Here is a 14,063-nt window from a genome sequence, read left to right as displayed (position 1 = left end):
CACCTTTTTTTTATAAAAACAAACTTCCGGCATCGGGTCACTGAGACAATGGTGTTTCGTTTTCCCACTCTTCCTGTATTTAAAAAAACTCTTTAACAGACATAAGATACACGCGAGACAGGGGNGTACTGTGAATTATTCGACCTTTGTTTTTCACATTCGAAAAATTTTGCGGGAACTTGATTTTGCAGTTTGGGCCTAAATCCGCAAAAACCACAAAATTTAGTTCCCGCAAAAATTAGTTCCCTTAAGGTAATATATAAATGTATATGTTGTGATATTTTTTGGAATCCTTGGATAAATATCTTTCATTTGAGCCATAAATGAGCTTCTAATTTTCACATTCATTTTCAAGCCCCAGCAAAAGTGATGACGTCACATGGGGACCAGCAAAATAGTCAAAAATTTTCTCACCACTCCTTTTTGTGATCTTATGGACCTAATTGATCATCTAAAAAAATTTAGTTTGCTTTTAACAACTCTGTGAACATGAAGGATGTTTTCAGAACATAGTGGCTCTCACTATATCAGTCAGTGACTTGCACGTGGAAGTCTCCCCAGTGCCTTGAATAATTAAAACAGCTGAAATTCAAAACTCTAAAATAATTCTACAAATTTTTACCAAAATAATACAAACAAACAATTGTCAATAAAATGTCTCATTTCTACTTTTAAAATCCAACATCCATTTCTAGTAGACATGTATAGCCATCACCATGTTAAACAAAATGAGCAGCATTTTTTAAAGAATTATTTTTAACATGGTATGCTAATCCTGAGGGGTGATTATACTTTTCTTTATAAACTCTACACTCATATGAGCGTGTATTCAAACACTTTCTTTTTTGTTCTTGAAAGTATTCTTTCCTTTTGAAAAATAATTTACATTTGTTACATTTGTGCAAAAATCCAAGTCCTGGTTTAGCTTTGCATTTGTGAGCATTGAATGTCCACTTGTAACAAAAGGTTTTCGTACAATGATCACATTTAAATCTCCCAAGGTTGTGAGCTTTACGTATATGAATATTTGTCTGCTGCGTGGTCACGAATTTCTTTTCACAGTATGAACATTTAAAATACTCACCCTTAGAATGAGTTTTAGCTAGATGATATCTTAATCCGTTCTTACTCTTAAACTGTTTCTCACAAAATTGTACAGTACAACTCCAGAACTTATTCTTGTGCTTCACGTCGATGTGCTGTTTAAGTTCATACGAATTTCTACAACGATGACCACACGTTTTACATTATATTTTTCCATCATCATGCTTCATGTGAAAACGTACATGTCTGTTTGATTCCTCTTTTGGAAAATATTTGTCACAAACATAACAATATATAATTTGCTTGCTTTGTTTGTACTTCTCTATAATCAAAAAATACCTTGTCAAATTTATGTAATGCAACAATAGAATAATCTTTCTTTTTCTGAAATTTATTAAATTAAAAAATGAATTAATGAAATAAAAGCATACACTTTATAAAGTCTCAAAGACTTTCACGAAAAATTGCGAAACAAGAAAATTGTGTTCTTCTAAATACAATAAACTCTGCACCTTTCACTAAAAAAGAACTTTGATCATAGCTCATTTTCACTGTTAAAAAGTATTTCAATAGTATTGATTTGATCAAAAGATAAACTTAAAATAAATTGTACAAAGGAATAACTCAAGTAAAAGAAGCATAAGTATATAAAAGGTATGTTGTTACTTATAAATTTTGATTTAACCAATTTTGACATACTTGTAACACTTCCAAGTAAATGTCCACGCCAAAAGATTCAGATTCTCTGACTAAATCAAAGTGTTGCATACCAATGTATCCCAAAAGGTCCGCATGGTGGTTCAATACATTTTCTACATTCACTTGGGCTAATTCGTTTTCTGTAGCACCAGGGAAGTTGTTATTTTGAGCATTGGGGTCATAGCCAAACCATTTTAAATCATCAAAACCAAGGTCATCGGTATCACTAAGGGAATGAGTTGTAGCCAAGTTTCTATTTCTGATATCTAGCATACCATTCTGCCACATTTGTATTGGGCTTCTGTTTCTTTCAGTTCTCATGGGATAACAGTTCCACGAATTTGAAAAAAAGGCTGATAGATTGATTAATTCTTGGCAAAAAAACATAGTGTAACACAAACTTGTGTAATTGGTTTTCAATGTTCAAATCACCACTATCAACTATTGCTTAAAAGGCATAGTAATAAGTTGAGCATACACACCTGAAGACGTCTCTCCAGAGACGTTCAATTCTTTGATTTTGGGTGGAAGTACCCCTGATGGCACTTCCACGTCCAAGGCCACGCTGGTCTTCCATGGTCTGCCGAACCAATACGTTTTTCCCTCCATGATCTGTCCTCACTCTCGACGGTAAACCATAATTATTTACTGCAGTATTAAACAGTTCAACAACAGTTGTAGACCTGTAGTTTGTGGAGCACTTTAAAAATGTAATTAGTCTTGAAAACCCATCAATGCAACCATGTATTACAAAGCCATATCTTACAAGACTATGATGGCCGTCCAGATGCCACAAGCTGTTGGGTGAACGGACATTGTAACTTCGCCTATGAACTAGGGTTGCCCATCTCAATTGATTAAACAAGGGGTCAATCAACGGCAAACATGACTTTAAACGCTTCTGCTGCACCACCTTTAAACCAATAGATCCTAGATATCCGCATGCCATTGAAAATCCAACAAATTTACTTTGTTGCTCCATATAAGATACCAATAATTCAAACAGTTCAAGACCTGAAATTATGGAATAACTGCCAATGTCTTGCAAATTTAACTCAATTTTGCGTCAATAAATTGTCCAACGTGAAACTAGTAATGTTCTAGCAATCTCAGACCAAGAATTTCCAAACTCTCGTAGTGCAATGAGAGTATTTCTATCTATATTAATTCTAGGTCAACCACTGTTTGATAAATCACCATGAACAGGATGCTCCGCCTCCTACGTTGGCTGCTCCCACAAAAACATGGTCCCTGATGGCAAAACGTGACTATGATCTCTGGTAAGCATATCCCTCATGGTACACAAATTCTGAATGATTAATTCAAATACATTGTTTGGTGTTTGAACTGGTATAGTCGGAAGGGCATGCTGCAAAATCAAAATTTCACGAGAAATGTCTCCAACTAAAGATTCATCTCTTCTATCAAAATTATTTTCAATTCGTTCCAAAATGCTTTCGATACCCTCCATTATCTCAGCAAAATCCATCTAGAATGAAACTCAGAGTTAAAAATTCTTTCATTTTAAGTGTGTAAAAACGTAAAAAATCGACTTTAAGGAAAATTTGAAAAAATACAAAGATATTATAACATATATAACTACTCATGTAGTTATATGAAAACTTTCAAAACATGGTGAAGTGTAACAAAAAGCTCGCGTCACCTTTTGTTTAATTTTCCAACAATTATCTCAAAATCATTATCATAAGTTTAAAATTGAAACTTTCAAAATTGAAGAGGGGGGTCAAAAATCTAAGATTAAAAACGAACATACCGAGGGGGGTTTCTTTGAAACGAACGCCGACGAATAGAGGGGGAGGGGGTCTAAAAATAGGTGAAACAGAACGGATGAACATACTTTTTGAATATGGCCTAATGAGACTGTCTGTGTAATATTATCAAATGATTGACCTGACTGGTCATTAAAATAAAAAGTTAAATATAATCGAACATTAATCTAAGTCATAAAGAAATGTAAAAATTTGATTAATTTCGATTACTATTCGATCACCTTCTATTACCATTCGACTATCTTCGATTACCACTGTATTCGATCACTTTCTCCAGGGGAATAAGGCGGGTTTGTGGAGTTCAAAATTCTTGCAACGTTACAAATCATTTTCATAAGCTCATTTTGGGCTCAAACGAAGCGTATAACTAAGTGGAATAAGATTCAGTCTAGGCAGATGTTATTTATTTTGAAATTTTGCGTAATTCGCAAAAATCCTCAATTTTGCGCTTTTTTGATGACGTCATAAAAATTGACATTCTAATAACTTTTGATAGAATCATCAAAATAATTTCAAATTTTCACCAAAGATGCATTTCAATGCAAATTTTCAAAATATTTCAAAAATATTTTTAAATCTTTATGACGTCAGCATTTTTTAAGGATTTTAGTTTTTTGGCCGAAAAGTGATGACGTCATCAAATTTCAATAAATTTTTTTTCTAATTCTGAAAACATTAGTAAAATGCATCTTTGGTCAAATTTTGAAATTATTTTGATGACACTAGATTCTTGATATGCATAAGTATTTACAAACTCGGCATTTCACGTTGGCCAAAAATCAAAAAATCAGATTTTCCTTTCCCAGACCCCTTTGTTCAACGTTGAGGAGTGTTACTTGGATGAATCCAAGTGACAGTATTCCGTCCTAGAGCTTAACATTGAACAAGGGGTCAGGGGGACATGAGTTTTATTTAAATTCAACATTTCTTTAGCCAACAATTAAATGCCAGGATTGTACCGTCAACTGCTCCAACTTAGGACGAGTGTACGCAACATGGGACTTTTTAATTGCAGAACGACCGTTTTGAGGGCGTTTTTTCCCACTTCTTCCAGATATCTGGGTCCAGTCTTTTTTTCTGCGTTTCATTTTCAAAACACACAAAGATGGCCCAGAAAACCTACAAATCTCTTCTGTTTTTGATGTGCATGCATTAACTTTTGGACTGTTTATGGCCCATTGAAAGGTAAATCGAGGTTATCTTCATTTTTTTCGCCTTTATCGTTCCAACTACCTTTTTTAGTTTTTTTTAGTTTTTATTGAATATTTATACAGGATTACGCAAACAGTTACAAGTATCTGATATTACCTTTGGTCCTGTTATAAATCTAAAATAATAAATAAATTATAAGTTAAATAAAAGGCATGCTGGCATAGTTTACGAACGTATTGAATTTGGCTATGAAAAAGCACTTGAAAATTAATTATTTGAATGAGGAGTTAAATTCGCTATGAAAGTAGAAATTACGATGTTAGATCTCGTTTTGATTGAGAGGTGTACGTACTTTCCAATGTTGGAAAGGCATGAGTAAATGATAGTAAGGAAAAACACGAGGCATAACACAGTATGAAAAATAACTGAGGCAAACACAAAATAGAACTAATATAGAATATATTAAACTAAATATGAAAGGTTATACCCGCAGAAAAACCACGCTGTGATCGATAGATACTTCAAAAGGTTATCTTAAAATTAATGTAAACAAGACTAAGAGTATACATGTATGTGAAGTCTATTAATACAGTATGTCGAGACTGAGAATATTAATACTGAAAAGTGTGACGCAATGTGTAAACTCTGAAAAGGAGAAAGTACCCAAAAACAGTGAAATTATCATATTCAAAATGTTAAAAAAAAAAAATAAAATAAATAAATAAATAAATAAGACGGAAACAAATATTAGATAAAATATCCTAAACGCCTCTCTTTACTATCTCTGGTAAAAGATCATTACGTAGTGTTGTGGTGTCGTAAACAAATTGATACAGAATATTAGGGATATAGTTAAATGTAGCAACGAGAGTGAAAACCAAAGCCTCACTAGATCCAAAAATAAATTATCCAGAAAAGAGATAGTGTAGTGGCAAGTTAAAGGCTAAGCAGAGGCACTATACTTAAATAAAATTGAAAGTATGAGACTTTATTTTGTTTTTAAAAATATTAAAGTCATTTACGGTTCTCAATTCCACTGGTAGCGTATTGTACAACATTCCTCCCATAAAGAAGAATCCACGTCGGGCAACTTCTAAACGAATTTTGGGCAGACGAATAAAAGCATTTTGGTTTACAGTGGCCCTTCGTGGAAACAATTCTCCAGCTGCCTAAAAGCTTTTGAATTTTTCGGAGCATGCCACTTAAAACATATGTTATTATTATTATTATTATTATTATTATTTCGTGTATTGACACCGTGGTTATTTTGTTCGAAATGATTAGCCAGCAACACACTTGCTTTACCCAGCATACATTTCTTCACAAGGCAACATGCTTGACGCTTCATGACATTCGATGTCGGCTCGATAATATGGCGATCTATTTGCCGTTTGTTAATGATCCTTCTAGCCCTGCGATCGATACTGTCAAGGCGGTCGATGCTAGATCTGTTGAGGTTTAGGTTGGTGGATGACCCGTAAAGGATGATAGTTTGTACCATAGCACGAAATATTTGGTAGGCTGCGAATGAAGTTACGTTCGATCGAATTAAAGTCAGTAGCTTTAAACGTGAAGTTGATATCTTAATTGTTTTTTCAAAATGTTCGGATAGTCGAAGCTCTGGGTCGATCAAAATTCCCAGATATTTGTAGCTGGTAGCGTTGTTAATGGGTGTTTCACCGTAGAGTAAATTCAGTTTGGGAGAATCGTGCAATTTCTTAGCGGTGGAAAACAACATCCCCTCAGTCTTTCCTTTTTTCATGTTAACGATAAGTTCGTTCTCGGTCATGAAGCGTTGGACGTTGTTGAGTTCGGCGTTTAGGATGTCGTTGACTTCTTTGGAGCTTTTCGCCGCAGTGTAGATGACTGTGTCGTCTGCAAACATGATCGTTTTGCAATTCTCAAGACAGTCAGGAAAGTCATTGAAAAATATAAGAAATAAAAGTGGGCCAAGAATGCTTCCCTGGGGGACGCCACAGGTGACCGGTTGCGGTTGGGACATGGCTTTATCATACGAAACAAATTGTTGGCGATTGAAAAGGTAGTCTTTGGAATGTTACATTAGTACTTTTTCTTTGTGTTGACTTTTTGGCCCAGCGCTCATAGCGTACTGGGCCTTTCATTAGCAACTTTCCGTGATTGTGTGTTTCCGTGCTATAATTTAATAAAGCGCGCCTCGTGCCTTTTGCTTGCCGATTTAGTGCCACCTTATTTTTGGGTAAACGGTGCATCGTAGTCCATGTTTTTCTAGAAACATCGTCCTTCTTAGACATTAGACCACGTTCCATTGGTTAGGAATGACGTCAGTTTCAAAATTAACCAATAGAATGACTTCATTTCGGTTCGGAACAATTGTATCAGCAAGGTCAATCATTTTGACCCATCCATTCACAAGCTTTGCTCCTGCTGGTCCTGCTCCTGTCAGAGTTGTGTGTTTATACAAAACTTTTTTGAAATAAAGATCAACACCAAACAAACAAACATCAACACCAGATTATACGTATTTTATTCTGTGTCATTTGTTGTTTTCATTGAGTTTTAATACAAAAAAAGGTAAACTTTGTAATGTTTTATTCCCCTGTATATACCTGTATTCCTTGTCCTGATAGCGGGTAATTGAAAAATTATATCACCCCAAACCAACCTAGCTAACTAATTTGAAGCAACGAGGTCAATTTGAACTGACAATCCTCGAAAATCCAATACACCTTTATCGGAAAGTTCACCTCCTCGCACACCACAATGGGCCATTCCAGAAAATTTCCATTAACCTCCTCCGCGCTCCGGACGACATAAGGCGGCAATCACAAATATCTTCATTTCGCGTCATTTCAGGCCTGAAAAGCGAGTCGGTCGGTCGGCAAAAAATTACGTCGGGATTATGTTCTTCTCCTCTTCCAACTTCATGTAGTCAAATATCTAGGAGTGATGATTGATGATAGACTTGAATGGAAAGAACAGGTAAATAATATCTTAACGAAAGCCAAACAAGGGTCAGGTATTATGAGAAAGGTAAGTTATCTTGTTCCCAACTCTGTCAATCGTTCTCTCTACTATAACTTTATTCTATCTCATATTCAATATTCAATCACTTCCTGGGGATCTCCTTCAACAAAAGGGTTGTCAAAGATAAGTGAAGTAACAAATAAAATAATCAACAAAATAAACAAATATAAACTACCAGATGATGAAACTTTTGCACCTTTAACTTTAAATCAGTTACATAAATTACAATGTTGCAAGTTAATATATAGTTACATTAAGCTTAAAAATCTTCCACCCACACTTAAATCTTTGTTCAATGTACCTGATCATAACCATGCAACCAGATTAGCGGGTAACGGAGGTATAGAAGTAATACACTTTGCCGATGCTGCCCATCCAATTATGTTTTACAGCCCTCATTTTTGGAATGCCTATGGTGTCCAAATTAAAGATCTCAACCCGTTTAGTGACTTTGTGTCGTCTTTGAAACGAAAAATTACTTCATAGTTCAAGTTATTTCTTAAAACCATTTCTTAATATTTAGTAACATTCAATTGTATATATCCACCATTTTCGCGCCAATATCCCATGCCATTTGTAGAAAGTTCACAGGAAAGAAACTTCAATTTCATTTCATGAAATTTCCATCTTTCATGTCTTTTATTTCATGTTGTTTTTTTACATGCGCTAAAAGTCACACGCAGGTAGTTTCAATTTATGACTTTTGAACTATGAAATAAAAATGGCGCATCAAAAATGGCGAAGGAAAATGTAAACAAATAGCAGCGGATAGTCTTTACTAGACGTCGCGGCTTTCTTAAATTGCAGAAACAATATAAACATTCGGTTTTTGGTGAAGTTAACCCGCGGAATGCTACGAGAAAACTTGACACACATCAGTGGACAGAAAAAATCCGTAAAGTTTACCGACTCTCCGACTCAAATTTTCAGAATTTTCAAGAGTCGGTCGGGTGACGCAAAATGAAGATATTTGTGATTGCCACCTAAGTTTTTAATTGTTTTTTTGCCTCGGAAATAATATCAATATCCCAGAACTCTTCACAAATTCCATGGATTTTTTCCAAACGGACAAATTCTGGAATGGCCCAATGTTACCGTGCAAATTTTTTGCGGCAGTAAAAAGGTAAAAGGCCCAAAATGCAGATTTCAACCTAAAAAACTTGCAAAAGTGAAAAACATATACTATTACGGAACTCTAAAAATTACTGGATAAGGTATATCTAGTTCTTCTTTAGAGAGTTCAATGTTAGCGCGATTGTTTTTGGCGACCTTTCCGATAAGGTGTATATTGAACGGCTAAATTCTGTGGTGGACTTTCCAATAAAGGTGTATTGAATTGCTAAATTCTGGGTAACATTTGATTGTTCGATGGTAATTCAGGGCATTCAGTAAGAATTGATATGTGATCGATGAATTACTTATCAATTCCGGCATTTTGCTCTTCACCGTTTTTAGATTGGGAGGTAAACAAAGCTGTCTTAGCCTGTGTTTCCTTAGAGAAGGGTGATTTTTTTACTTTTCCCAACTTCTATCCCATATAATTTTTCTCAAACTTCAGTATTTTTCTACTATCCAGATACGATATCACCCTCCAAATTCCTCAAAAGGTATAGCACAAAAACTCACTTTCCCTAAGAAAACACAGGCAAAACCCGTTCGTTTGCCTTTAAAACTTTTTGACATAGCGGTGGAATGCACCCTTTTCCAAGACAAAGTTCGAATTATGGGAAAAGGTGTATCAATGCCAGACGTAGTCAATCATTAATTACCAATTTCAATATTGCTTTATTTTCTGCAGAAGAACTTTTCCAACAACAAGACGTATCAGTATCACATGATGATTCACCCCTTCCTGAGACACTACTTAATGTTACACTAACAAAAACCCTTTATGATGAACATTTCTCAAGCTTCAATTTGTCACCAAAAAGGCCTCCACCCTCCCCACTTCCATCGCCATCAAAGCTAAGAAAATTTGGCTCACAAACCAGCAGTAATACTGTAGGTAAGTACCATGTAAGAAACTGTGTATATCATTAGATCAAAACATTTATCTTCTTCAGTTATGGAATTTTTTAGGTAAAACTTTGAAAATAACTGGACTTCCAATATTAAATTAATTTTTGAACAAAGATTTTATTTTTATACCGAACTGCCAAAAACAGTTTTTCAATTTTAAAGAAAAAGATTCTGCATCTAGAAAATGTCTATTGCATAATGGAGTAAATAACATTTTGCTTAAGAAAATATTTCTCTTTTTTACCATTCTAGATCTGCATCGCTAATGGAGTAAATAACATTTTGCTTCAGAAAATATTTCTCTTTTTTACCATTGTAGATCTTCATGGCTATATAATATCGCTGACTACCACAAATGCTTCCACAGGAAATGAATTTATAGACATTCGATTCAAAACGTCTGAAACAGAAACTGTTCTTATAAAGGTCATGAAAAAGCATAACCAAGCCGTTTCAATGGAGGTATTGCGAAGATGGCAATCGTCAGGGCGCCCATTAGCATTCAACAACGTCAGTCCTGGTAATTCAGGTATATTCTTCTACAATTCATTCCGGAATTCATTCATCAATCATTCTGAAAATGTTGGCTTTTCTTATGACCCTGAGTGTGAGGGAGAATGTACAATAGAAACCATAAAGAAACAATCTTCTTGTTATTTTGACTTAAACGGTTGAAAATTCAAAACTTCCGGAAGGGAAATGGATCTCTTATACCAATCTTATTCTAAAACACTTTTACGAACCGCACCTTGCTACAACCAGAGCATCTACTATCAAAACCTTAGATAGTGACCTCGAGGTCCCCAAATTAAACGACGATTATTTGGAATACAAGGACCAACTTGAACAAAGGAGTAATAAATCTTCAACTGTTACCTTGACAAAACCGTCAATAACTACTGTATTGATTGAAAAAAATGATCTTTGCCACAGTTGTCCGCAAGTCATAACGCTAATTCCCGGAAAGAGAATTGTGAAATGCATCAAGTGTGGTAAGGCGCAAAAACCACTTGATGTGAGGAAAGAACTTAGTATAGAACTCGAAATTAATGAAAAATTGTACACTGTTGCTACAGAAGCATTGATTGGAGCATTCGGAGAGAAGATTTTGGTTCAGTGCTCAACTGATGAAGGAAAGTCTCTTTTAGAGGAGAGCCTTCTGCTAGATGATTTCGCGATGACTCATGATGACAAATTAGTTATCAAAACTATTGAAAAAGCTTAAACATTTAGCTTTTTTATTATCTTTAGTTTCAAATCTATTGCCAATTTTGCTTTGAATATTTTGTTATTTAACTATTGAAAAAACTTAAACATTTAACTTTTTTATTATCTTTATAGTTTCAAATTTATTGCCAATTTTGCTTTGAATATTTTGTTATTTTACTATTTGTATGTCTTTTACACCCCTTGCCCTAAAACTCGTATTATATAAGCTAATTATAGGGATAAGTGCTACAATCAGGGTCATAATATATTGGCACTTTTGGCTAATTTACAATTTTTCGAAAATTGAAGTTCGAGCGAGAATGTCAAATTTTAGGCCTTCAACTTGATTTCATCAAGTATTTCGATCTGGGAGGGATTTATGGGTTTCTAGGCTATATTTCAAGCCCTACTAGACCATTTTTGAACTTTTGGATCCTCAGATCCTAAGGTAGGCACTTTAGGCCGATTTTCAAACTTTCAAACCCCCCTGTCAAACTTGGTTTTTTGGAAAGCTCTATCTTTTCTCGTTTCAACGAGGGGTCGTTGACTTCCGTAGCATTTATAGAAAAAAAGTTATGGGATTTTTTGTGAAGCTAATCGGAGCAAAAATTAGCCAACTTTTACTACAGAGGGTCTTCCAAAAAGTGGCCCAAAAAGGGGCATTTTTTAATAGAAAAAAACTCTATTTTGGGCATGTTTTGGCTATAATTCAAATTTGGGTTTAAATTTTTCTCATCTTTTTTTTCTAGGTGATCTTTGATCATTATACTATGGGTTGAAAAAAAAAATGTTGAAAAAATCAATTTTGTCCAAAAATTAATACTCCTTTTGTAGGGGCACCTAACGAAAAAATGAAGAAATCCGGGGGTAAAAAGCACTAAAAATCACGATTAAAAGTAAGGATTTCATTGTTTCATGTTCATTTTGACTAATTTATGTGCAAAAAATGGTAACTCGTAGTATCAAAAAAAAATTTTTCAAAAATTTCAAATTTCTGGCCCAAAATTAAGAAATTTTGATTTCGGGCCACCTGATGACGTCATAAAACCGTTTTTTCGCAATAACTTTTGATGTGCTTTGATTATAAAGCTGAAATTTTGCACACTGAAAGATATTAAGACAAAGAAAATTTTCATTAAAAAAAATTTGAAAAAAATGATGACGTCAGCATTTTATAGCAAAAATTCGAATTTTGCATATTTTTGCTGACGTCAGCAAAAAAAATTTAAAATTTTGATTTCACTCACTGGTTTACAAACGCTCCACTAAATTCATGTGCAAAATTTTATTGCCAAAAGTGGCTCCAGTTGGAAGATATTTAACTTTTTTGATTAAATGACGTCACGGTGACCTGATGACGTCATAAAAACGTTTTTTCGAAATAACTTTTGATATATTTGTATTATAAAGCTAAAATTTCGCACACTGAAAGATATTAGGACAAAGCAAATTTTCAAAAAAAAAATTTGGAAAAAAATGATGACGTCAGCATTTTATGGCAAAAATTCGAAATTTGCTTATTTTTGCTGATGTCGGCAAAAAGAATTTAAAATTTTGATCTCATTGTCTTTAAAATGCTCTATTGATTTCATGTGCAAAATTTTATCACCGAAAGTCATTCCAGTCAAAAGCTATTGGCTATTTTGGATATTATCATGTCATATAGTTTTTTTACTATCCCCAAATATAGTCCTGTCAAGTCGAATTTCCTCTCATTTTTCAAATTAAATCCTTGCATTCCAAAATTTCTTCCTCAATTTCTTCCTCTATGGTATCATATTAATGTTTGCATTAAATTTCTTACATGGATTCAGAAAATGCAAAATTTTACACACTGAAGAATAGAAACAATTTTTGTTTTTTTTTAGCAGGAAATCTTGAATAATAGATGGAAATATAGATGAAATCACTGGATATCAGGATTTTATATCAGACACTTCGGCTGACAACAGCTAAAATTCAAATGTTTGTCAGGTTAATTTCATATAAACATACACACTTTGATTCATGCATGAAATTTCATAATTTTCTTATATTTTATTACAATAAATTGGAATTCTTAATTTAACAAAATTATATAAAAAAATTATCCTCAACATAATTCCAATAAATTTATTAGTAATGTATTCCCAAACTTGTGCTGTGTCAGACCTCAAATACAGGCTTTATTGCTTGTTAATCACAATTTTTGGCCAAAGATATTTTTTAATTGCTAAATTAAGATTCCTGCTATTCCTGACTATGCTTAATTTTTCCAGTCATCCCCCAAGTTAAATATTATCAAAATTATTCAAACATTTTTCAAAATTCTTCATTTAAAAGTTAGTCTCCAAAAATTTGTTATTTTTGTATTCTTGTCTTGATAAAGCATTTTGTAATCATGGTCTTGTATTATCAATCATAAATAGTACTACTCTCCATTCTTATTGTGTCATAAGACTTAAAACAAGGAATGACATATAAGCAGTCTGAAAGTTCTGTATTAGTTAAATCAAGACCAATTTATCTTATTCTGGTGACCATACATAATAAGTTTATCGAACAACGTACAACTTCAACTTGACTACATATCCAACGTGGTCTGGGTAAAAGTTTTTACATAACAGTCATAATTCAGTTCTGAGTAGGAATCTTTGATACTTTGATTGAAAGTCCAGGAATCCATAATCAAGCCATACAATTCTCTAAACTTTCGAAGTTATTGTTCTTGCTCAAAATGTTCTCATACAGGTACACATACACGTCAGCATCTTGAATTGGGAATCCTGAATAGGTATAAAAAGAAAAAAAAGAAAATTTCAAAAACTATGGTATTTGACTTTCACTCTGTCACAGATTTTAAAGCGCACAACACAACAGTGCTGAAGTTTTGTTAGATTACGTCACCAGTGCTAGCTGTGTATCCGCAAGCAAAAGTCTTCCAGGCAATCCCACTCTGATACCCTTATCAATACTAACTTAAATAAACCAGCTGCGCTGGAAGGTCAGCCCGAAAGGATGAGATAGATCAAAGGATAAGATAGATTAAAAGATTATCGAGAGTAGCAAAAAGCATGTGATCACAGGATAAAGATTTCAACTACTCTTGGCTTAGGAAAAGTGGGTTCAAAAATCAAATTTTGTCACAATAGGGTCGATTAACGA

This window comes from Clytia hemisphaerica, unplaced genomic scaffold (genome assembly GCF_902728285.1).
Source record: "Clytia hemisphaerica strain Z4C2 unplaced genomic scaffold, Clytia hemisphaerica genome assembly, whole genome shotgun sequence".
Lineage (NCBI taxonomy): Eukaryota > Metazoa > Cnidaria > Hydrozoa > Leptothecata > Clytiidae > Clytia > Clytia hemisphaerica.
The sequence above is the reverse complement of the archived record's forward strand: the minus strand, read 5'-3'. Positions refer to the sequence as shown.